The sequence below is a fragment of the Leptidea sinapis genome, chromosome 35, assembly GCF_905404315.1.
Source record: "Leptidea sinapis chromosome 35, ilLepSina1.1, whole genome shotgun sequence".
Taxonomy (NCBI): Eukaryota; Metazoa; Arthropoda; class Insecta; order Lepidoptera; family Pieridae; genus Leptidea; species Leptidea sinapis.
Genome location: NC_066299.1, coordinates 9,815,992 through 9,840,733, shown reverse-complemented (window position 1 = coordinate 9,840,733; position 24,742 = coordinate 9,815,992). Strand labels below are relative to the sequence as shown.

At 34.5% G+C, this 24,742-nt stretch overlaps 1 long non-coding RNA gene across 1 annotated transcript; it reads left to right on the top strand.

The window, feature by feature from the left end:
• Positions 1–202: 202 nt before the first annotated feature.
• LOC126975281 (uncharacterized) lies at positions 203–4,608 on the top strand. The gene is made up of 3 exons (XR_007731672.1): positions 203–612; positions 720–876; positions 4,330–4,608. It is a non-coding gene; the product is annotated as an uncharacterized LOC126975281 (long non-coding RNA).
• Positions 4,609–24,742: the final 20,134 nt, after the last annotated feature.

Below are 24,742 nucleotides of genomic sequence, written 5' to 3'. Positions count from 1 at the left end.
AAACAGTTAGTGTAAACCTTAGAACATTCTAAGGTATAAACGAATGTGTGTCAGAGTTCAGACAATTGCAATACATGTTTAAAACAAATAATGATTTTTTGACAAGTATTGTATAGAAAGAGTTTTAGACTTGTAATAAACAAACTTGTAGTAAACGAGGAGTAATAGTACAACTAGTCAACTACTCTCGGATGTCTAAATTGACCGGACCATATTCAATTCTTTCATAGTGATAAATTATCAGTTAACATTGGCAAAATTGTGAACATCAGTTGTCAGTACTCACTACTCAGTGCAGGTGCAAACTCAGTGTCAACTGCCAGTGGCAGGTGACTGAGTGGCAGAGCCGTCAGCCGTCAACAGATAGGTGAAATTTTCATAATCACAAAATTTTATTTTCATGCTATTTCGTATTTGTGTATTTGCTAATTGTTTTTAAAAAAACTAAAGTAACCTTGAAATCATCAATATATTCTGTTTTTCTATAAATTATATATCAAGAGAACTTAATAACTACCTGGTACCGCTAACATTTATAACAAGTCTATAGTTATAAAAACATGTCGTTGAGCTATTTAACTAACTCAACTAAATGTATAAGTTCGCTAAAGGGTAAATAATAATATAAAATAAATAGTAGTAGTTTTTAAACTTTTTTGTTGTCTAAATAGCAATACTTAGATCGGTTCTAATTCAAATTATCAAATGCCACTTTTCAGAATTTGTAAAGTGGCATTTGTTGTTTGTAGTACAAGAAACACGAATTGTAAAACGAAGCCGAAACATAGAGGATGGAAAGTGCAGGATGGGCATTTCGTGCACCCTGGGCATATACTTGCTACGCAACTGAATACAAGATTTCATCCAGGATTAAATGTAACTATATCTTCGACATTAAGTAGAATATGATCGGATGAGTGCCTAGACATTATTAAGTTAATGTTATGAAAGTCCCTATTTTAGCTAAAGGTAAATCAACAGCCTCAAAACTGCATGTACTATCTATCAATCATGCAAGTATATAGACTCTTCATGTAAAATAAAATACTTGTATGAAGGGGAATACAGGTATACTTAATTAAGAAAGGTACTCAAGGAAACATTTGTTTCAAAAAATACATGAAAAGCCAAATAGTACTGACTACAAAACTTTTCCCTTTCAAGAAAAATAGCAAAATTTGGAACATAAATTTCATATTTATTACATCAAGTTTTGAAGAGTTAGGGTCCCGGGTTTGAATCCCTATAGGAGCATACTATTGCAATTATATGATGAATAGGTATGGATGTTTGTTTCCAAGTCATGGATGTTTATATGTATTTATGTATGCTTAGGTAAATATATTGTTATAAATATATTGTCTACTTGTACCCACAGTGTACCATGGGTAGCCTGGTATAGCCTGTAGGCTATGCCTGGTTTGGAGCAAGAAAATTTGTGTAAAAGTGTCTATATATAATATTATTGTTATTAAGTGTTAAGACAATGTTATTGTTCAAAATCATAAATTGTTCTGTCCCTTTATGTAACAATAAAAACCACAATTCTTCACTGCCATACATTATGAAGGTCAATCAGCAGATAATGGATTTATGTGAACATTTTGTGTAACATTTCTCTTACCATTAGAACATAATGTCTGCTTGACATCTGCCCTATTGACTATAATTTGGACAATATTACAATGAAATCGTTATTTAAGATACTAACCTTTTCAATACCACTGATATCTTGTAAGGAAAAAATGTCCTTTCATTGCAAAATGCTATTTCAAGTTTATCAAGCTCTATTGGTATGTTATTCAAACACTCAATCTTTGAGGGTGTAGTTCTAAAAGTTTGGTTATAATGTAATAACCAATTCACAAAGGGAATTTTTATGCCACCTATTTTTTAATAGTTAATCAAAACACAAATATATAGTGTTTTTTTTTTTAGAGGAAGAAATACTGTTACGTATTTACGCCCCGGAACGGAGCGTAATATGTCGGACTCGAGTGTCCGCGTAAGCGGACACCCCATACCGACTAAAACCTCCTCTATGCTGTTACCCATGCTTTTACAGCGACATACGACATGGGCCGTGGAGGCCAGAGACACTCGCCGGCGAGTGTGTTGTTTTGTGTAATGTATGTAAGTGTGTATGTATGTGTTTATGAGTGTATGTGTATGTTTGTATGTATGTACGTAGTGTAAATGTTTGTGTGCATGTATGTTTGTGTCTGTTTGTGGAGTGTGTTTGTGATTGTGTAAGTGGTGTATGTCAGTCCGTCAGTCAGTCCGTGAGTGAGTGTGAGTGGAGTGAAACAATTACAGGACAAGGACTAATGTCTCGTCGGGTATCAAAAGAATGTGTGGTGTATCTAGGTTGCGGGCCGCTGGCCATCGTCAGAGTGACGAGTGCCAGTGCTTTGCGGCGGTTGACGCGCCTACGCCTGAGAAGGCGGTGTGTCTGTGTCGGTGTTTGGGTGGGTGCCGCGTTCGCCATGGTGATGTCGTCATCAGGGTCTACCGTGACGTGCCTGGGACGTCTTATTGGGTTGAGACTATGGTGAAGGGGGGTGTACCCACATGCCTTCCTAACTAAGATGTTGGGATGGTAAGGCGCCTTGTCAAAGAAGCGTCGCGAGATCTCTTTAAAATGTTGAGCTATCGTCGGAAGCTCTAGGTCGCGGTGAAGATTACGTTTCGGATGAACCACGGGGTCCGGTTGCCATGCGCGTGAATTTATTTTGAACTACTTGCAAACGACGTAAGTAGCTCGGTCGGGTGTGCGCGAACACGACGCTTGCGTACGACAGTATGGGCCGTAAGATGGTTTTGTACAGCATCACTTTGTGTTTGAGCAGAAGTTTGCTTCGCCCACACACAAGTGGATAAAGCCGACTGAGGACAAATCGGGCTCTATTGCATACCGTATTGATATGTTTCTTGAAGTTCATATTGCTGTTGAACGTGACTCCTAAGTATTTGTAATCCTTCACCCACGGTATGGGTGTTTCATACAATTTAATAACGTCGGTCGGTCGTTTTTTAGCGCGGATGCTATTCGCGTTACCGAAGAGTACCGCTGCATTCTTGGTGGGGTTCACTTCAATCCGCCATTTTCTGAACCAGTTGCCTAGTTCATCGACGGCGGCCTGAAGCACTTTAATGTTCTTGCTCAAGGTTGAGCGGTTCAAAATAGCGGAGCCAAAGTAGAGTGCCGTATCGTCAGCGTAGTGAGCGACTGGACACTCGGAAACTTGGGAATGTCGCTCGTGAAGAGCGAGAAAAGAGTGGGAGAGAGGACTGAACCCTGTGGCACGCCAGACCTGATGGGTTTGGGTGAGGATAGGGTGCCCTCTACTCGATATCGGAAGGAGCGATCAGTAAGGTAGGCTCGTATGATGCGCACGAGCCTCTCTGGTACTCCCAGTTGATACATCTTGAATACTAAGCCGTTGTGCCATACCGTGTCGAAGGCCTTCGCGACATCGAAAAACACGGCTGCCGTGGTAGCGAGAAATTGACGCCGTATGAGAATGTACTCGGTGAGTTGGTGAGCCTGCTGGGGACATGAGTGAGCGGTTCTGAATCCGAACTGTATGTCGGGTATCAGGTTAAGCTCCGCGATGTAATGATTGTTCGGGGAACGCGCTATTAGACAAAAGAATATTAAAAAATGGTAACCAATAGAGTAATAAGAGTCGAGGGTAGGATTTTAAGAACCCTATTGTTTATAGTGTCGGGCCCCGGGGCCTTCTTGGAGTGAAGCTCCTTAATAATTAGCTTCACCTCTTCGTAAGAGGTGGGTTTTATTGCATCGCCCGAAGGGCTCAGAACGGAGCGACGTTCAACTTCGTCAACGTGTGTCGGTCGGCGCTGCATTTGGAGAGCACTGACTCTCGAGACTTTCGGCGAGGCATTCAGCCTTCTCATCGTCATCGAGCGCCAGCTGCAGTCCCGGTCCTTCCAAAGGAGGCATGACAGATAGTAGTTTCATAGCATCACACATTTTGCTGTTATAAAGAGCAAGCCATTGAATTTTTTACTTCTTTTACTACCAAAATGGACACATGGAGCGAATGAGTGAAGAAAGTATGACTTATAAAAATATGTAAGGCAAGTGGTGTATGGGCAAATCGGTCACAGGTAAGGTATACAACATTAATATAAAAATAAAATTTACAACAAAACATTTAAAAAAAAGGAAAGGTCTGATGTAAATGTTATCATGTTTGAAAAGGGTTATGAATGTAGAGGAATGAGGTTTGTACGGGTAGAAGCAAGTGGTATTCTGCTGTCTCTGCCTACCCTTGCCTTTAATATGAGGTTTTATGTTTTCAGGTTGGATAAGGAAGAAATGGTACATTAATTGCTATGGAAGCCGGGAAAGTAGTTGTGACAAGTGAGAAGTTTGACCCTAATTGGGAACACCCATGGGTGCAGAGGAATTATGCAGGAAGGACGAATCAGACAATTTATATGAAATATTTCAAAGTAATACCAGAAGATCAACACAACAGGTTTAAATTAATTGATGAAGTATAAAAGTATAATAGTGAAATTTTAATGATAATTATTGTATTTACTATTTAGTTTTGAAATAAAGATTGTTGACAGACACTGGGTTCATTGATTTTGATAGCCCCAAACCAAAGGTGCCAATCATTATTTAGTACAATATAACAATAATTATAAAATTATCATCATACCAATGTTTATACTTCGGTAAGTAAAATACCGGTGTATTTGAACCCAAGACCCCTAGCTCAGATGTCACCATCACTAACCACTGCAGCAAGAGGTCATCAATGTTTTGTAGTTAATGTATTTCTAGGCTTATTTATTATTCAAGTTCATTTATTAAATTCATTTTATCATTCTAGTTAAGTATGCTGCATACTAAAACTCCAATAACTAAGGTCCTACATATAGCAAAATAATAAATTTGATCTATTTATTTGACAAATATTCTAGTTAGAAGTGTAAATTCTATTGGATGCATGCTTAAATAATATGAATAGCACTAGTTGACAAAAACAACAAACTAAATTTGTAGCAAGAATTTATGGACAATGTGGCACTTTTCAGGTTTCTGAATGTTAAGCAGCAAATAAACACGGGAAACGTTATACGTCCGAATAAAACAATCATAAGCAAAATGTCTGTTTGCATACATTTGGTATATTGTTTATATTCAGGTACCAAGTCGATTTATAAGGCTGAAAATGTTTGTCACAAATAGTTCACACTTCAGCATAATACTGATCACTAGGACAACCAGCTGATATTACAGTGATGCCAACAATAGAAGTAGCGCATGGCTATGTTACACGTCTTACATAATTTTTGTTCTAATATTTATATGTATATTAGCCGACCCGACAGATGTAGTTCTGTTCATAAAAAAAAACTCTTCTGGGTGAAATTTCGTAAAATCCGATCTTATTTGACCTCTACTAAGTGAAAGGCATATTCCTACCAAATTTTAGATCTACGCCTTATGGTTCCAGAGATATCGTGATGAGTCAATATATAGGTGGAAATATGTCGGAGCGGGGTCGTTCGCGCGAGCTAACATCTAAATAATTAACTCTTAAATGAAATAGATCAGTTTGCTAAGCTTTTAAGAAAAAATTTCAAATAACACAATTACTAATATTCGAACAGAAATCGGGTAGAGTAATGAACTAACTCGTCAACGGTTGGAGCCGAAGTATGTCGATGCTAGGGACACGTCGTCTTTTATAGACGTCTTCACCCTGCACACCTGTCAGGTTAATCAACAATGGTTTTTTAATACGTCATAAATAACTTAATTTAAAAAAGATACACTATTATAAAAAAATTGATCAAAGTTACAACGAACTACAAGGACTTTTATATTATGGAATTCCAGCTAGGTTTCTTAAAAAAACATGAGAAACCATTTCCTATCCAATACAAATAATATTTAATAAATGTCTGAATGAAGGAATATTCCCTAGCTTTTGGAAGCATGCAAATTTAGTTCCGATTCATAAAAACGGACCTAGAAGTAATGTTGAAAAATACCGCCCTATCTCAATAATGTCATCTTTGTCAAAGGTCTTTGAGAATCTTGTACATGATAAAATTTACAACAAATTTAATTTTATTCACGACCTCTCTTTTCCATAACATTGATCAAACTATTCAAAGCGATACTATTTACATAGATTTTCAAAAGGCGTTTGACAAAGTTGACCACAAAATATTATTGGATAAAATCTACAATGGCATAAAAGGCAACCTGCTTCGTTGGTTTGCATACTAACCGAACCCAGAAAATCCTCATTAGTGGTTATGAGTCTCGATCTGTTAATGTAACATCCGGTGTTCCTCAGGGATCTGTTTTAGGACCTTTTCTATTCGTTCTATTTATTAATGATATTCACACATGTTTCCCAAATTCAATATTCTTACTTTATGCAGACGACCTGAAGATATATAAAACCATATCAAATCCTTCTGACACTATTCTCTTGCAACAGGACTTAAATAGACTCACCGACTATTGCAACGCAAATAAATTGTTCCTGAGCATTCCCAAGTGTCACTCTATAACGTTTTCTAAAAAAAGAAATATTATTACCTCCCAATATTCCCATTTTTTTTGGCATAAAAGGCATTTATTTTCTCAAAATTGATTCCTTCAGAATTCTTTTTGATGTCATTTCTTATACTACTACCGCTTCTGAAACAAATGGCGCTCTGAGAGAGAAGAAGCGGCGCAAGAAACTCTCCCAGCACTCTTTTTTTTGCGCTCTTTTCAATAAAAATATACAATATTGTACAGTCATTTCTATCGCTATAAAATAATCACAATTAGTCCCAGGCTGTCCGATCATTTAGATATTCAGCAGTGGAGTAAAAGGATTTACGACAGAGCCATTTTTTTATAAAATATTTAAATTTATTTATAGATGATGCCTGAACAGTGGCTGGGACTTTATTGTAGAAGTGTATACATTTACCCTTAAAGCTATTATGTATCTTATGATTATCCTACTTGAATTAGTTACAAGCAATCCCTTATTTGCCGCAGAGCTGAGTCTATCTGCTAGATGGGTAATATGTGGACCCCACTGAAGCTTTTTATCTAACGTGATACCCAAGAAGACCGTAGTGTCCACAAGTTCCAATCTCTGGTCATTTATAAGTACGTTGGTTTGTACCTCCGCTGTGTTTGGTGTAATGAACCGTAAACACTTTGTTTTTTTACTGTTTAAGTGCAGATTATTCGTCTCGAACCAACGCAATATCTTTGAGAGTGCATTGCTTACCTCGTCATCAATATCCGCACGTCGCTTCACTTAAAAAATAAGTGAAGTATCATCAGCAAACAATACAATCTCATGGCTATCTTCTACCACAAACGGTAGATCGTTAATATATATAAGAAACAAGAAAGGACCGAGAATAGAACCCTGTGGAACACCAATTCCCACAGGTTTACCCGAAGACCGTTTGCCATTTACATCGACTATCTGAACTCTTTCGCTTCAATATGATTTAACAGATTTAGGGCTCTATTTTTCACTCCATAATGTTTTAGTTTTAGGAGTAAAGTTTCATGGTGGACGCAGTCGAATGCTTTTGACAAATCACAAAAAATGCCCAATGCATCCTGTGACTCTTCCCAGGCGTCAAAGATGTGCTCAATGAGTCTAGTACCCGCATTAATTGTTGATAAGCCCCTAGTGAAACCAAACTGATTTTTGTTCATTAATTTACAAAAATGCATTTGTAGCTGTTGAAGCAAAAGTTTTTCATAAATTTTACTAAAAGCAGGCAGCACTGAAATAGGTCTGAAATTAACAGGGTCAAAGGAACTGCCCGATTTAAACAAAGGTATAACTTTGCTGTATTTCATGAGGCCGGGGAACACACCCTCATCTATGCATTCATTAAATAATATCGCTAATTCAGGTGCTATAATGTCAAGTATGTATTTTACAATATTAGTCGAATGGCCCCATAGGTCTTTTGTATTTTTTAGGTTAATTAATTTGAAGATTTTTATTATATCGCTACCTGTAACATACTTAAATTTCAAATCAATGGAAGATACTGGTACGTGTAATTTAAGCAAATCATATGCTGCTTTTGGCAAAGAGTTAAGGTCTTTGGTCGTGACAATCGGGATTTCGGAGAAGTATTTATCAAATTCATTTGCAATTTCTATTTCCGAATTTATAACGCGATTATTAATATTTATACAGATAGAGGTGTTACGGCAATTCGATCTACCAGTTTCATTGTTAATTACACTCCAAATCGCTTTTACTTTATTTTTACTGTTTTTAATTTTATCTGCAATGAAACGTGTTTTCGCTTCATGACAAACTACTTTAAAGAGCTTGGTTTTTTTTTTACATATATTTTAAATTCTTCACTATTATTGTAATGTTTCTCATAATAAAGGTCATATATAAGCGTTTACGACTTTTGTGGATACCCATTGTTGCCCAATCATTAAAACAATGTTTGTTGTTTACTGTCACCGTTACTGGAGTAAAAATCCTGTCAAATTCCTCACAGAAGGAATTGAAGACTAAGTTATAGTGAAAATTAGCAGTTTCACCACAGTGTAAAAATGGTATCGTATTTACCAAATTATTTCTAAACCTCTCAAGACGGCTACCCGTAACTGGTATAATCGTCACCTTTTTTGGTCTGACATTGTCCAATCTTGTATTTACTTTTATAAGTTTCCCACTATGGTCGGACTGAAGATTATTAATTATGAGTTTACTAGAAATAGTAACATCTGTAAAAATATTATCTAAACAGGTTGCTGTTGTAGAAGTGACTCTAGTAGGTTCCCAAAATACATTGAACAAATTAAAACTTTGAAATAATTTTTTAAGGCTAGTACAATTGGCCGAAGGTTCAAGCAAGTTTATATTAAAATCTCCACACCCTATAATTGACTTGCTGGTTTTGCTAAATTTTGATAGTACCTCCTCCATTCTATGTTGGAATTGTTCATATGATACAGTGGGGGGGCGGTATACACTTACAATAATAAATTGCTCTAGTTCTATACAAGCTATCTCAATTAGTTGTTCTATAGAGAGATTAACAATATCTCTTCTATTTTTACATTTTAATCTATTATTAATAATAATTAGGGAACCTCCATGTATTGCCCTACTTCTACAAAACGAACTGACTACTTTATGTTCTCTAAAACTAAACTGGAGCTGATGACTCTTACGCCAATGTTACATAATATATCTATATTACAGCAGCTCAAAATATATATATAACTTACAGACCCTAAAGTCCAGAAGGAAACTTCTTGGGGCTAAAACATTATATGGATTATGTAACAACAAATATGACTGCAGTGATTTAGTACACAATCTAAACTTCCAGGTCCCAAGAGTTGTATGTCAGCGCAGTGTACGAAAGCGTCCCCTTTTTGCAGTTAGCCCAATTCGGACCAACTCCGGCAAACGCGCGCCTCTGCAACGCCTATTTAGCACATACAATAAAATCTTTTCAGATATTGACATATTAGGTATATCGGAACTACAATTCAAATCAGACATTAATACCACATTGAAACAGCATCAACTTAATTAATGTTATTTAACTAAATTGAAACTTAAATCTCATTATTATGAAATTAAATATTCTCATTGGAGAATTTATATGTAACATCATAATAATATTGTAAGCAACATCTATTTGTAATAATCTCTTGATAATTGCGTTATTAGAGTCTGCTTTTCAGGTCATAAGAAAATTAAACATTTATATCTCTTAAGGAATTAATAATTATTATAATTACGTTGTTATAAATATGTGTGATTACCGTTTGCACGGGGTCATACCTCATTAAGTGCTACATTCTCACAAAAATTGGCTTTTAATATAAAATAAACTTAAATTAATGATTGCATCACAAGTACGTGAGACTTGTCATCTTTAGGGGTCAAAGCACTGGCCTGTATATAAAACCAAGCCAAGGACAAGCTGTTCCATATGCTTGACAGCAAATTTTTGTGCCTATTTGAAGCGCCACTCGCGAGCGTCCAGAGAACTAATGTTGAAGTTTAATACAAATGGCTGCGAAGGAACGTCCAATACTCTGAAGTATTTTTGCATTTCGAATTAATTCCGTTCGTTTTCCGTGTTATTTATACTTCAGGAATCAACGTAATAAAGTACACAATTTATTATTTAAATAGTTTTCCCACCATCTATCGATGTTTACCGAGGTTGTCATCATTAGTTTTAGTACCGCAGACTCTCGCTACATGGCCAACAGCGCCAAAATGGCGAATAACAAACAGGCACAAAAGCGCTTTGACAGCCGCCAGTCCAGTGGTATATAGTAGAGGTCAGTGGGTCAAAGTAACGAGCATAAATAATAAACTATCGTATAGATAACCTGACAGTACGATAATGTGTGACCAATTATATTTGTCAATGTGTGCGTTAGCAAGTTTAATATTCAAAATAGTAACAAGCTAATTCCAAGCGTGGCTGACTGCTTACGACTTGTCGATCAAAATCGGTTACAGTCACAATAGATCCGCTATCCTTTTCTATCTTGCTGTATCTTCATTTTCTCTGTCGATTGCTTTATTTATGTAGCTATGTCCCTAGAAATAGACCAAGATTCCCAATAAAAAAAAATTTCAGCCCAACAATCAACAGAACTAATATAGGTAAAAACGCCCCCTTAAACAGAATTATGAACTCTTATAATGATATCACTCCCAAAAATGGTATTATAGATATTTTTCATATAGTTATTATCAATAAATTTACAACCGACTGCATTGAAATATTAAGATTTATAAAAGTTAAATATTATTAGTAAATTGTTGTATTGTTGTATAGTTATAAATGTAATTAAGTCAATTATCATCATCATTTTTGTTTAACTCTTCTTTTGTATAATTTTATTATGTTTAATTGTTCAACTTTGTTATGCTTATCGCACAATTGTAAATGATGTTTATCTACACCTATGCTTTAAATCCTCTATTAAAGATTCTGAAACAGTTAGCTTATTGCCAACATTAATACACCCAATGGTTATTAGGATAATAACCATTACATCATCCAAACGAGTGTTGTATAGTTGTACTGAATTTCATAACAACACTCCTATGTTTTTTTTTATCCCCTCATGCACAAAGAGTTTCAACAGACAGACACATTCTTATTGCTCGATGCGTGGTATCTGTATGAATTTCAAAAAAATAATATTTTCGTTTACGCGCGTTCCACACTACCAGAAGTCGCGCGCCGTAAAAAAAAGTAGGTTATTCTAATCCTCGCCATATTTATTATTTTGTTTACAAAAAATTAGCGATTCATTTTAAACGCTGCAAAAGAACATTATATTCGAGTGAATTTTAATTATTGCACCATACAAAATGTAAATTACTACTAAAATAAAAAATTGTATCAGTAAACTTAGTTTATTTGTATATAATATAACATCACAGCTCAACAATGTTCTAATGAGTATTTTAATAAAAACACTCCTAGGGATGATTTATTCCTCTCCGTCGTAACCCAAAATATAAGAAGCGTTTATAACACATCGAACTAGGTTGACTTAGATATCAATATAAGTATGCTAAAAAGTAATACTGACGTAATAGTTTTAACTGAATGCAGAATAGATCCCGAAAAACCAGTTCCACAGAAACCCTACTATTTTACTTATAACACTGATAGAAAAGTAAATCAAAATGATGGTGTTGTGGTATTTGTAAAAAAAAAACATTAGAACATAGTGTCAAAGAAGTTGCTTTGAATGGAGCTTCCTGCCTTGAGATTGTATTTCGAAGCCCTGTATCTAGAGTGACACTAATTTGTATATACCGGCCGCCAGTAGAAAAGAAACCTGAAAATTTTATAACTTCATTAAACACCTATCTAGATTCATCCCATCTAAAATCTAATGTCATAATTACAGGAGATATAAACATAAATATTATTGAAGGGCACAGTGAGAAATACGCTAATTCATATTTAGATACATTGGCTTCACATAGGTTACTACCTGGTAATAAATTTGATACCAGAAAAAATAGTTGTTTAGACCATATAATAATTTACCTTGATCCTTCCCAATTTAATACTTTTATAGGAGTTCTAAACACTACAATTACGGACCATAAAATGACTGTTATTTATCTATATCGAAAAAAAATAAAAGATTCTACCACACCTAAAACGAAATCTGTTATCAATTATGAAGAAGCACTGCCCTGCAAGAAAAATATAATCCAGATATATTAAAAATAAAAGACCCTAATACATTAACACAAGAATTACACAAATACACACAATATGCACTTAACAAAAATACTAAATTGGTAATAATTTCAAGTAACATTAAAATAATAAAACCTTGGATAACACCAGGCATTTTAAAATGCATTAGAACCAGAAATAAATTACAGCAACAGCTAAGAAGTGATGAATCTAATGAAATACTCAGAATAACTTACCGATGATATCGAAACTTTTGCAATAATTTAGTGAAGCAACTAAGACGTAAATACGAAAGCGAAATACTTAATAAATGTAAATCCAACTATAAGTCACTTTGGAATAGTATCAAAACTATAACTAATTTAAATAAACAAAAACAACAAAATATAGAACTTACACAGTTAAAACCTACACCCACTGAATCAGCTTGCTTTCTAAACAATTATTTCGTTAACGTTGGAAAATCTTTAGCTATTGGAATCTCAACACCTCCTCATATTGTACAGCAATATTTTAATCGACTTCCTTCACAAGCAAATACAATTGGAATACTAGAACCCGAGCCATCAGAAGTAGCAACAATTATATCAAACTTAAAATCAGAGACTGCCTCGGGCTATGACAATATCCCAACCAAGTTTATTAAAGTGGCGAAAAAAGAACTTACTCCTATTATCACACGACTTTGTTCACTATCACTCGCTCAAGGTATTTTTCCACAAGAACTCAAATGCTCCATTATACATCCTGTATATAAGGGTGGGTCTAAAGAGGATGTTAATAACTATCGACCTATTTCCGTCTTAACAGTTATCTCTAAAATATTAGAAAAGATAATAAATACTAGAATACTTAAATACGTATGGTTTGTTATCTAAATCCCAGTATGGCTTTCGTGAGGGAGTCAGCACTGAGGATGCTATTCAAGATCTTACTCAAGAGGTAACAAAATATGTGGATGGAAATAAAAAAACTATGTATTTTTCTTGACCTAAAAAAGGCCTTTGACACCGTTTCTATTCCTATACTTTTGCGTAAAATTGAAAAAATTGGTATAAGAGGTAACTTTTTAAATTTACTGACTGATACTTTCATAATCGAGCACAACGTGTAAAAATTTATAAAGAAATTTTTAGTTCTGTTAAATATTCTACATCATACGGAATTCCTCAGGGTAGTGTTCTCGGACCTACGCTATTTTTAATGTATATTAACGACCTAACAAATTTAAAAATACAAAATGGACAAGTTTTCTCTTATGCCGACGACACTGCCCTGCTATTTCATGGAGACAGTTGGGAGGAGGTCTTTTCTTTGTCAGAGAAAGGACTACTCTTAGTACAAAACTGGCTTAAAATTAACACTCTTACTTTAAATTTAACGAAAACAAATTATATTACCTTTTTCAATAAAAGATTCTACTCAACCTAATAAAAATTTTACCTTATCTGCTCATACATGTGACATGGCTGATATAGAAAACTGTCTGTGCACTAAACTTGAAAGAGTAAACACCACCAAATACCTCGGAGTAATTATAGACAAAAATTTATCATGGTATCCTCAGTTAAATGTTGTTGCCAACAGAGCTAGAAAATTGATCTGGATATTCAAACGCCTACGTAACGTCTGTGATATCAAACTTATTAAGTATATATATACATCTCTGATACAATTTATCCTTCTATATTGTATAAGAATCTGGGGGGGGTACTTTTAAAACTCAATTTTTAAGCATAGAACTAGCACAGAGAGCAATAATTAAATATATGCTAAGCAAAAATCGTCTGTATGATACCACAAAATTATATGAAGATGCGGACCTTTTATCCGTAAGAAAATTATATATATTGCAATGCATACTAAAAATACACAAAAGTAAATCTATAGATCCTTTGATTTTAAATAAACGTAAAAAAATACAGTAGTTAAATGTAAATTTACTAAAACTAAATTTGCGTCTAAACAATTTAATGCACAGGCTACTAAATTATACAATACCGCAAATAAAATCTTAAATATATACACAAAGACATATAGGGAATGTAAAACTAGCGTAATAAATGGCTGAAAACTCTTAATTATTTAGAAACTGAAAACTTGCTAAATTAATTATAATATGAGTAAAATAGTGTAAATGTGTGTTCTAAAAAAAAAACTTTATTATATTAATTTTGTTGTAATTATAGTATAGTATATTATATGAATAGAAAATTAAATTTCGCTTGCTGTAATTTGCTTGTTATCTAAATATCGTACTTTAAACATTTTACTATTATATAAATATTCGTAAAACTACAAATTACCTTAGTTCATAGTTACAGTGGTCGCACATTCTTGAGACGATGACAAGTGTTTTTGTGTAGGTATATTATTTACAAGTTTAGTGTGAGCCACGCAAATATTAATCTACCTTCAATATTGAAACAATTTTTAGTTTGTTTATTTTATACCTAAGATTGGTTTATTTAAGTATAATTTATGTTTTTGTTAAATGTGTAAGCATTCTTATCCGTTGGAAAGAGCGGTCATCCCTAACACAGGTTCTGCGAACTTAAAAGGGAAGTCCTTCAAATACTATTTACTAAAATGCTAAATAAATAAATTTTTGATTTGATTTGATTTTGATATAATCAGTAATGAATGATATTAGGTTACTACTACTACTAGCAGTAAGCTAACTGTTTCAGAATCTTTTAGAGGATTCTTTTTCTGGGTGTAGATAAAGTCTTGTATGCAACTGTTGCTAATTATGTATTAAAACACTCATGTGATACTATTACCACATTCCAATAATAAATCCACATTCGTGTTTTAATACCCCTTATTACACAACAGTTGCTATTATTAACTTGCTAACTATTACACCTCTAAAGACATGTATTGTACTAAACCTTGTGTTCTTGCAAAAATTGTAATTGTATAATGCGTTGTTTGTAACTATCTAAATAAATAAATATAAATGTATATACTGGTATATATTTTTTTTATATGAGAGGGGGCAAATGGGCAAGAGGCTCACGAGATGGGGGGAGGTGAGGCAACCGCCCATGGACATCCGCAACATCAGGTGTGTCAAGAAATGCGTTGTCGGCCTTTAAGGTGGGTATGCTTTTTTCTTGAAGGTCCACAAAGTGGCTGTGCGAGGCAAGAAATTTCTAACGAAACGCGCGGTTGTGGAATGCCAGACGTCTATGTGCGGGTGGTACTTTGCACGTAGTGTCCGGTGGTGGAATTCGGCCGCTGGAATCAACCCGAACAGCTCCTCTGAGCACTCCCCGTGATAAATGCGGTAGAAGATGCAGAGAGAACCCACATCTCTACGCAATGCCAAAGAATCAAGCTGATCGGAGATGGCTTGATCATCGATGATTCGAGCAAGATTCTTCATGTGATAATTTATTTAATTTTCGGCACATAGATTCCAAAGTCATTGTTAAAACTTTAAAATTAATTAGTAAGAAAAATACTGAGGACTTATGGGGAATGTCTGTCAATTTATGTCATAATATAATTGACACAATAGCACCCTACTTAGCCACACTTTTTAATATCTGCGTGGACACAAGAGAATTTCCAGACTTAATGAAGATGAGCAAAGTTGTTCCATTATTGAAGGATGGGAATAAAACAGACCCTGGTAATTATAGACCTATTTCTGTGCTCCCATTACTGAGCAAAGTTTTTGCAAAAATTATGCTCAACCAAATGCTCTCCCACTTCCATTTAAATAACATATTGATAAACGAACAATTTGGATTCACTAAGGGTCGCAGCACTATTGATGCCAGCTCTGTACTTCTTCAACATGTTTTTCAGGCTTGGGAGAGATCTAAAAATATTATTGCAATATTTTGTGACTTGTCTAAGGCATTCGACTGTGTATCTCATGATACTTTGCTTTGTAAACTGGAACACTACGGAATTAAAAATAGAGCACAAGATCTGTTAAAGTCCTACCTTAAAAACCGAACTCAAAAGGTACAGATCCAAGAAGCTAATTCGCAAGATTCTTTTATTAAAATGGGAGTACCACAGGGATCTATTTTAGGTCCTTTTTTGTTTCTAGTTTATATAAATCATTGACCGCTCTATGTACGGGATATGTGCAATATTATTCTATTTGCAGACGATACTTCTCTTTTATTTGAGGTTGATAAAATAAATCCAGACTTTGACAAAGTAAACACTGTCCTCAAACTTGATCACCAATGGTTTACAGCGAATAACTTAGTTTTAAACTCAAAAAAGACCAAGTGTCTTAAATTTTCCCTATCAAAGATGGATTATACCAATAGAATTATTCTCGACAATGTTAATCTGGATTTTGTAAATGAAACAATTTTCCTGGGCATTAGATTGGATGCCAGATTGCAATGGAGTCCTCAAATTTCACATTTGGGGAAAAGACTTAGTTCAGCTGCTTACGCTGTAAGAAAAGTAAGACAGCTTGCTGATGTAACTAGCTACAACTCGTATTGTTTATTTTAGTTACTTCCACAGCATTATGTCATATGACATACTGCTATGGGGTCGAGCAGCTGATATACAGTCTATATTTATACTACAAAAAAGGGCAATTAAAAGTATTTATAATCTACGTAGCCGTGATTCATTGAGAGAACTTTTCAAAAAATAAATATAGTGACGGTGCCTGGACAACATATATATGAAAATATTGTGTATGCTCGAAGAAATATTAAAAATTTTGATAGAAATTGTGATCAACATTAATTTAATACGAGAAACAAATATAAACTAGCATGTCCAAAGTACAGATTAGCTAAAGTTAATAATTCTTTTATGGGCCTATGTATTAAATGTTATAATAAATTGCCTGAAAATATTATAGTTTAAGTTTGTTAACTTAAACTTATTTTCACTAAGACTTAATTAATAACAATTAAGCGCATACTATCACAAAATGCGTATTATAAGATAGAAGAATATTTAAATAACAAAATTATTTGGAACACTATTTGTAATTTAGTGACAAAACAAAATAAATATATGATTGGTAACAGGTATTATCATCTACCATCTAGTCTACCATCGATGACATTTATATTTTATATTTTTATTATTGACATATATATTGATATTATTGTTACATTTATATTTTTACGATAATGTATTAAATTATTCTATTGTATTTATGACGTGGAAAAGTGTAATGTATATACCTACTTTCAATAAATTGTTTTGATTTGATTTGAGCCGCTCTTCGTTGTATGCGATCAAATGAAAGAAGAGCTGGTACTGGGGAGCACCCGCCCAGAGGTGAGAATAGTTTCCATGTGAGGCCGAATTTGTGCCTTATAAAGCTGCAGGCGGTGGCTTTTAGTGAAGTACTGTCTCGCCTTACTAAAAAGGTTGGTGTACTCTAGTTAATCTATTTAGATTTAATTTAAAGTTAATCTATGTTCACTATCACCATGCAATGTGATAGGGATTGCATAGCCCAGATCTACAAATTACGTACTGTTACACGGGAAGGAAATTATCTCTTTAAAATAAAATATTTCGCAATTTTTTTATCACAATATAATATCTTTAAAATAAATTTTTTCACAATTATTTTAATACGATTATTACGACTATTACTACTACAATAATTATTACAATTATTATGATGACCCCTATAGCCCAGTGGTTAGTGACCCTACCTACTGAGGTGAAGGTCCCTGGTTCGAATCCCGGTAGGTGCAAACATTTATATGATGAATATGAATATTTGTTTCCGAGTCATGAATGTTTATATGTATTTATGTATGTTTCAGTAAGTATATTGTATTAAATATATCGTTGTCTTGTAACCATAGTACAGGCCATGCTTATGCTTGGGGCAAGATAATTTGTGTAAAGTATGTCAATATTACTTATTATTAATTTACTTAAATAGAAAAAAATATAGCAACAGTTGAGTAGATACAGTGTACTAGATACAGTAGATTTAATATATTTAAAAATAAGACGTTTATTATGAAAGAAGACCGACGATTGACTAATACTACTGCCCCTGATCCCGTTAGGTCGTGGTGTATATTATATTGTAAACAAAATGTTGTCTAATCATAATTAACAACGATAACGATTTATGCCCTAAATAATAAGGGTATATAACAGCACGATAACGAAATGAAGCTATTGAACGATAGAAAGAGAAGTTAGACCTTGAGTTGGTTTTCGTCGACGACATTCTTTGGATGTGGACAAGCCAATATGCGATATATATACCTAATTAGAATAATATTAGAAAATTTACGAAAATGATCTTAATATAAGGTATGATTCTATATCAATTGACTTTTAGTAGCACTATCACAAAGATAAAAGAGATCATTGCTAGAGAGGTAATAGTTGTAATTAACACATATTCTTCAGTATATATTATATTGTTCTCGCACATTTAATGGTCTATACCGACTAATCTAGAAATAAGGGATTACTTGTAACTAATTCTAGTAGGCTTCATATGATACATGGTAGCATTAGGTTTAAGGGTAAACGAATACACTTTTAAAATAAAGTCTCAGCCACTGTTCTGGCATTATCCTACTACTCAATAGCTGAATATCTAAGTGATCAGACAGACTGGGACTAGATTACGGTTATTTAATAGCAATAGCAATGACAATACTATTTTTTATATTTGATTAAAAAGAGCGCAAAAAAATATGCCGGGAGAGTTTCTTGCGCCGTTTCTTCTCTCTCGGAGCGCCATTTGTTTCCGAAGCGGTAGTAGTGACTAGTATATTAAAAATTACATCAAAAAGAATTGTAAAGGAATCAATCAATTTTGAGAGAATAAATGCCTTTTATGGCTTTTAATCGAAAGTTGTAGAGTACTACTAATACCTACGTAAGTATCTATCCCTACTCTGTGGCACTACTATGAGTAATACTTGATCTACTAATGTTGAAACTGAAAAAATTTCACAGTTGAAGCTATTTCAGTTGGAGTAGAGCTACAAGAGCTGGCTTTCAGGTATAATTATTATGAAAGCAGCACTTTACTAGCTGTCAATAGGTGTTTGTAAAGTGCTTTATGAAAAGCCATTACATTCAGGTGTGCGTATACAAAATATTATTATTATAATTCAACACGTTAAAGTGTTGATGTTAATAATTATTGTTGTATTGTTGACATATTACATAATTCGTTTGCGTGTGTGGAATTTTTAAAATTAAGTATACAGGGGATTTCGGGGGCAATAAATCGATCTAGCTAGGTTTCAATAAAAAAAATGTAGTATATCCATGTTTAAATGAGAAACAGCTACAATAACATTAGAATACAAAGGTAAATTTTTCCACTAGATACAAGACAATAATAGCTCAGATTGGGTGATCCGGAAAGCAGAAGACCCCGGTTCGAATGCAGTTGTCCTATTAGTTTTTTTTTTTGTTCAAGTTTTGCACGTTCTTAAAAATCTGAGCAAGGTCATTGTCAAGACTGTCATGTATGTTATATTGCAGGTGAGTGTTCAATTAAAGGTAATCCATGTGTGACAGGAGTACTTGACAGAGGTGTCTATAAAATTAGACAATGTTTACAGGCAACTGCTCTAGCTGCTACTACAAACAATGAAATGCAGCTATGGCATAAAAGGATGGTACACCTAGGAGTACGTAACGTTACCCATTCAACTCATCATATAGTAATTATAGTTTTTGTAAGAATTAGATGTTACAAGGTGAATTAGAGCTTCAAAGTTCCATCGGTGGCGGTTTTTCTTGCAAACAGAGATTGATTTTCACTGAATAACTTATAAAGTTTTACAGTGAATAAAGATTTCTTTGAATTTTAATTTGAAGTTTCGCAATTTGTCGTTGTAACCGGTAAATAAAATAAATTCGGGTACTGGTATTGACCTCTACAATTCCGAACAGATGTAAAAGTCCTATTACGAATCGTCAACGCTCGCTTATAGTGTCCGAGCGCTAGTGTTCGTTTGCAATACACGATATTACGTTGGTGTGCGTTGGGAGTACAAGTATGGTTCACGAAACAATTTTGATACAAAATTAAATTTTTCGTAAGACATTTTTAATTTTATTTATTTAACACGGCTTTGGGTTTGAGATGGGACAAAATTTCGAACCCACTACACTCACCCTGACCTCCAAATCGTCCGAAACTAGTCGGCACCCAAAACGATAAACCGTCAGTAAAGCCGTATTAATTAAATTAAATATATATATTTTTTAATCCAGAGTCTGAACACTATTAGGCAGGCAATCAGGGGTGATTATAAATGAAAACACTCAAAAAGAGTCCACAAATTAAAAAAATATTATAAAGTTAATAATACATTATAAAGTTTGAGAAAAAAGATTACAAAAACATCTCTCGCAATGGCATTGATCGTGCTTTACGGGGATCAATCAACTTGGGAAGTACACAGTTATAGTAAAATGTTTTCAACTTCGGTAAAATTTGGTCACGCCAAAATAAATCATCTTTACAAACTTTTGACGACTTTCATCGGGTAGTCATCCCCAGTCCACACCGCGAACAAACAGATATTTTTATCAGCAATATGGAGCTGGCCTTGGACTTCATATATATAGTCATGATTCCGATCTAAAATAACTTCAGAGCGATCATTCAATTTGAAGCATTTCAGCTTCTTTTGTCGAATAGCTTCTTCAGGATCTAATCCAAAGGGGGACTTTATTTCCACCAAACCATCTTCAAACAATACATCCGGTGTGGCTCTTAAGAAAAAAAAATCCTTATCAATGAACAATCCATACTTGTCAATAATAATGTTCTCTTGAATGCTTAGTTTTGCCAGTGCTTTGGATTCATTTTCTTTTCCATGTTTCACTGCAGGTACGCGATCAAGGCTATAACTGTATAAAACATTCTTCACAAGAGGTGCAGAGTTCTGGTTTGACCGTCTTTTGCAAATTTTACTAAATATTGACGCAGTTATAATCTACGCAATTCTAGCCATCAAACAATTTCGTCCTGCAAAATAGAGCCCCTTTTATTTCTTGCCGGTTTAAAGCTTGTTGTTTAAAATGGTCTAAGAAAATCCTTTTTGCTTGTCATTGGTCACCGTCCATATCTGGACGTTCACAGTATTGACTGTAGTTTGAGACGGTTCTAGCAAAATTAAGCTTTTTGCGATGATGGGACTTTGTCAGGTGTATTTAGATTTTGAGGATGTCTTGCTTCTTCAACGCATTACAGATACTTTTCTGGATTTTGGTCGAAGACAGACTTATATGTATAAAGTGTACTGTAGTTTCCTAGTGTTGAAGGCTACTCTAGTAGAGAAAAATATACTCTTTTGCCACCCACCATTTTGGCCACGACACTGTTCAGCACGATTATTTGTGAAGGTGTGTAAAAGGCTTCTCGAGTGGACGGCAAGTTGAGAGACATTCTTTTGCAACTTTAACATCGAAGTCGCTGTTGTCGAGACATGATTAGGAGAGCCCAAACAAGAGTGATTTCGCTCTTGCTTACAGTAGTAGCTCTTACAAAGATTGTGGTCTCCAAACATATGCCGTGGACTGTTTAAAATGTCTTCTTGTAATTTTTTTATTTTATCTGATATAGTGCCAACTTACGATTTCCTATATTTTATAGCAGATCGTATTGCAGTTCGTAGTCTGGTCAGACGGTCTCCCGTCAACAGTTTGCGATCAGATAGTGGAACAGACGTATCCTTCTGTAGCTGCAAATTTCTGCCATTATAATTTCGTAGGTTATGGTTAGTGCATTCTACTTTCTGAACGGGAATATCTGGATATGGCCTACTTTCTAAAATATTTTAATAAGTACTAGCGTCCCCATCAGTAATCAATGTGTAATCAATCAGACCTCTTTTTTCCACCGACTACTTTAAACCTTCTACTAATATATCCTGTACCATAGAAGTCGACGAACCCGTATGATTTTTAGTGCACTTATGTGCTCGAAGTTCTTCTATTTTCGCATTAGCACGTGCGCAAATTACACAATATTTGTTTCGAACTCCTCATACACGTGTAAGACTTTACCTGTATGTTCGCCAATTATTGCCGCAACACCAGAAAGAGCCGAATAATTACCTTTATACGACCTCTTGCACCAACAAGCATCTGCTTCCACAGGTATCATGTGAATACCCGCGTTGCTGACATCTTCCATCGTTTTTTCGGCAATAAATTTCCACATTTCAGAAAAAGAATCATGTGTTTTGCTGTATATACGAAATGGCACTGTGGGCCATATATATATTTTTTTATTTATTAGTTTCCAATCAACATGTATTAAACTTTACAAAATAATGCTACTTAAAATATATCATGATTAACATATACATCAATTAAATGGAAACACTTATCATGGCGTGATATAAAATTTAAATATACGTAGAATTCTACAATGAAAAAGTAGATTATTGTACATGTAAGCGTGTTAACTAATAAAAATTATATTCAAAAATTTAAAACACACATAAGATTATATCCTTAATATTATAACATAAAATGAGCCAAAACATATATTTAATATATTGTAAAAAAATACTTTGTGGATCAAAATATTTCGATCGGCGTACACTAGGTGATAATAATAGCGATCTCCGGACAAAAATTTCGTAGATCCCACCTCCACAAGCGTTCGCGCCAGACTGAGGAACTAATTGAATTGATGCAGAATATATTATAGTCCTTTAATTTTATTTACTGTAATTTTGTCTTATTATATTGACAAACGAAAACCAATTAAATGTATTCAATGGAGATCGAGTTTTATGTAATATTAGTTTATTAGATAAAATTGTGTTTCTTTGGAATATAATAGACGCTGAATCAAGACATTTATGGCTTAAATTAGGTTTTCTTTATGATTTTTTTCTTGAAAACTCAGGGAAACTAAAGAAATTCTAGAACTCCAATAAACAAGTAAAACATTCAACTCATCATATAGTAATTATAGTTTTATAAGAATTAAATGTTACAAGGTGAATTACAGCTTCTAAGTTTCATCGGTGGCGGTTTTTCTTGCAAACAGAGTTCTTAAAATATTTATAGTAGATTACATGAAAAGAAAAATGAAAATGTGTAACTCGAACTTACAAGAGGAAGAATTGTTTTACAGTTGTTCAAAATCATATAATTAAAATATCTTACTGCTGCTGAGAATTACAGCGTCAAAAATCATGAATTTGCATAAAAAATGTAGTAGGCCTCGTAACCCACTTCTCTACGTCAGGCCAATGAATCAAGCCGTAGCCATAGATGACTTGATCGTCAGTGATTCGAGCAGTCTCACCTGCTTTGTCGTTCGTTCATTTGGTAAACGTGACAATCTGAGCATTGAATGGGATTATGTTTACAATTTTATCAATCATCATTTTTTAAATATATAAAATCTTGCGTTCCCCTTTTAAACCTAAGATAGTTCTAGAGCTATTACTGCCAGTGAAACGTGTGATATGTATTTATAAAAAGCAGATGAATTGGTATTATAAGTAAACACTTCGAAGTTCGACCTTATCTATATGCGTAAATAAGTGATGTGACGAATATATTCGTACGAAACATTTCCATTCGTGTTCGTAATTTTTTTTACGAATCAGCTTGCGAGCGCCATCGATCGAATCATTTTCATTCGTATCACGAGGGTATTTTCATTAGTATCACATTCGTATCATTAAAACAGTAATTTCAGTCTGAAGTTGATGTTGACAAAATGGCTGATTTGTACGCTTCCACAGCTGCTTCTGGGTCTTCAAACCGTTGACCGCGTAATAAATCTTTCATTCTGGGGAATGTAAAGAAATCGTTTGGGCTCAGGTCAGGACTAGGTACGGAGGATGGTCCATTAGCTCAACGTTTTCCTGCTTCAAAAATCATTTGTCTTCCGAGCTCCCATGAGCTCGCATTATCGTGATATACCACTCAGGGGTAACTGTTCTACGATCCTGTAAGGGAATATTAGCAACATGCCCCTTTTTCGAGACAAACGTAGAGACCATTTTCTTTGACACGCTGCGGAGCGAACCACTTTCGTTGGTTTGACCTCGTCTTTGCAGACCCAAACCGTTGACTGATGTTTTCTTTCAGGTTTGTATGAAGAAATCCATGATTCGTCACCTAAGACAATATTATAAAAGGCATTTGACTTCCCTCCGTTGAAGCGTTGCAGAGTATTCCTGCACCAATCTACACGAGCCGCCTTTTGGTCTTCGGACAAATTGTGGGGAACCCAGCGGGAAACTAGCTTTCATACATACAGCTCATTATGCAATATCGACTGGATTGCACTCATTCCGATACTGATAAAAGCCTGAATCTGCCTGTATGTCACATGACGGTCATCTAATATAATAGTTCGCACAGCTGCGATGTTTTCAGGCGTGGCCGCTGTTCTTGGTCGACCTGCAGAAGAAACAGTTCTGAGCGACACACGACCGTGTCGGAACTCGGCATAGCAGCGGTATATTGTCGTTTGACTGGTGCTTCAACATCATAAATCGAAACA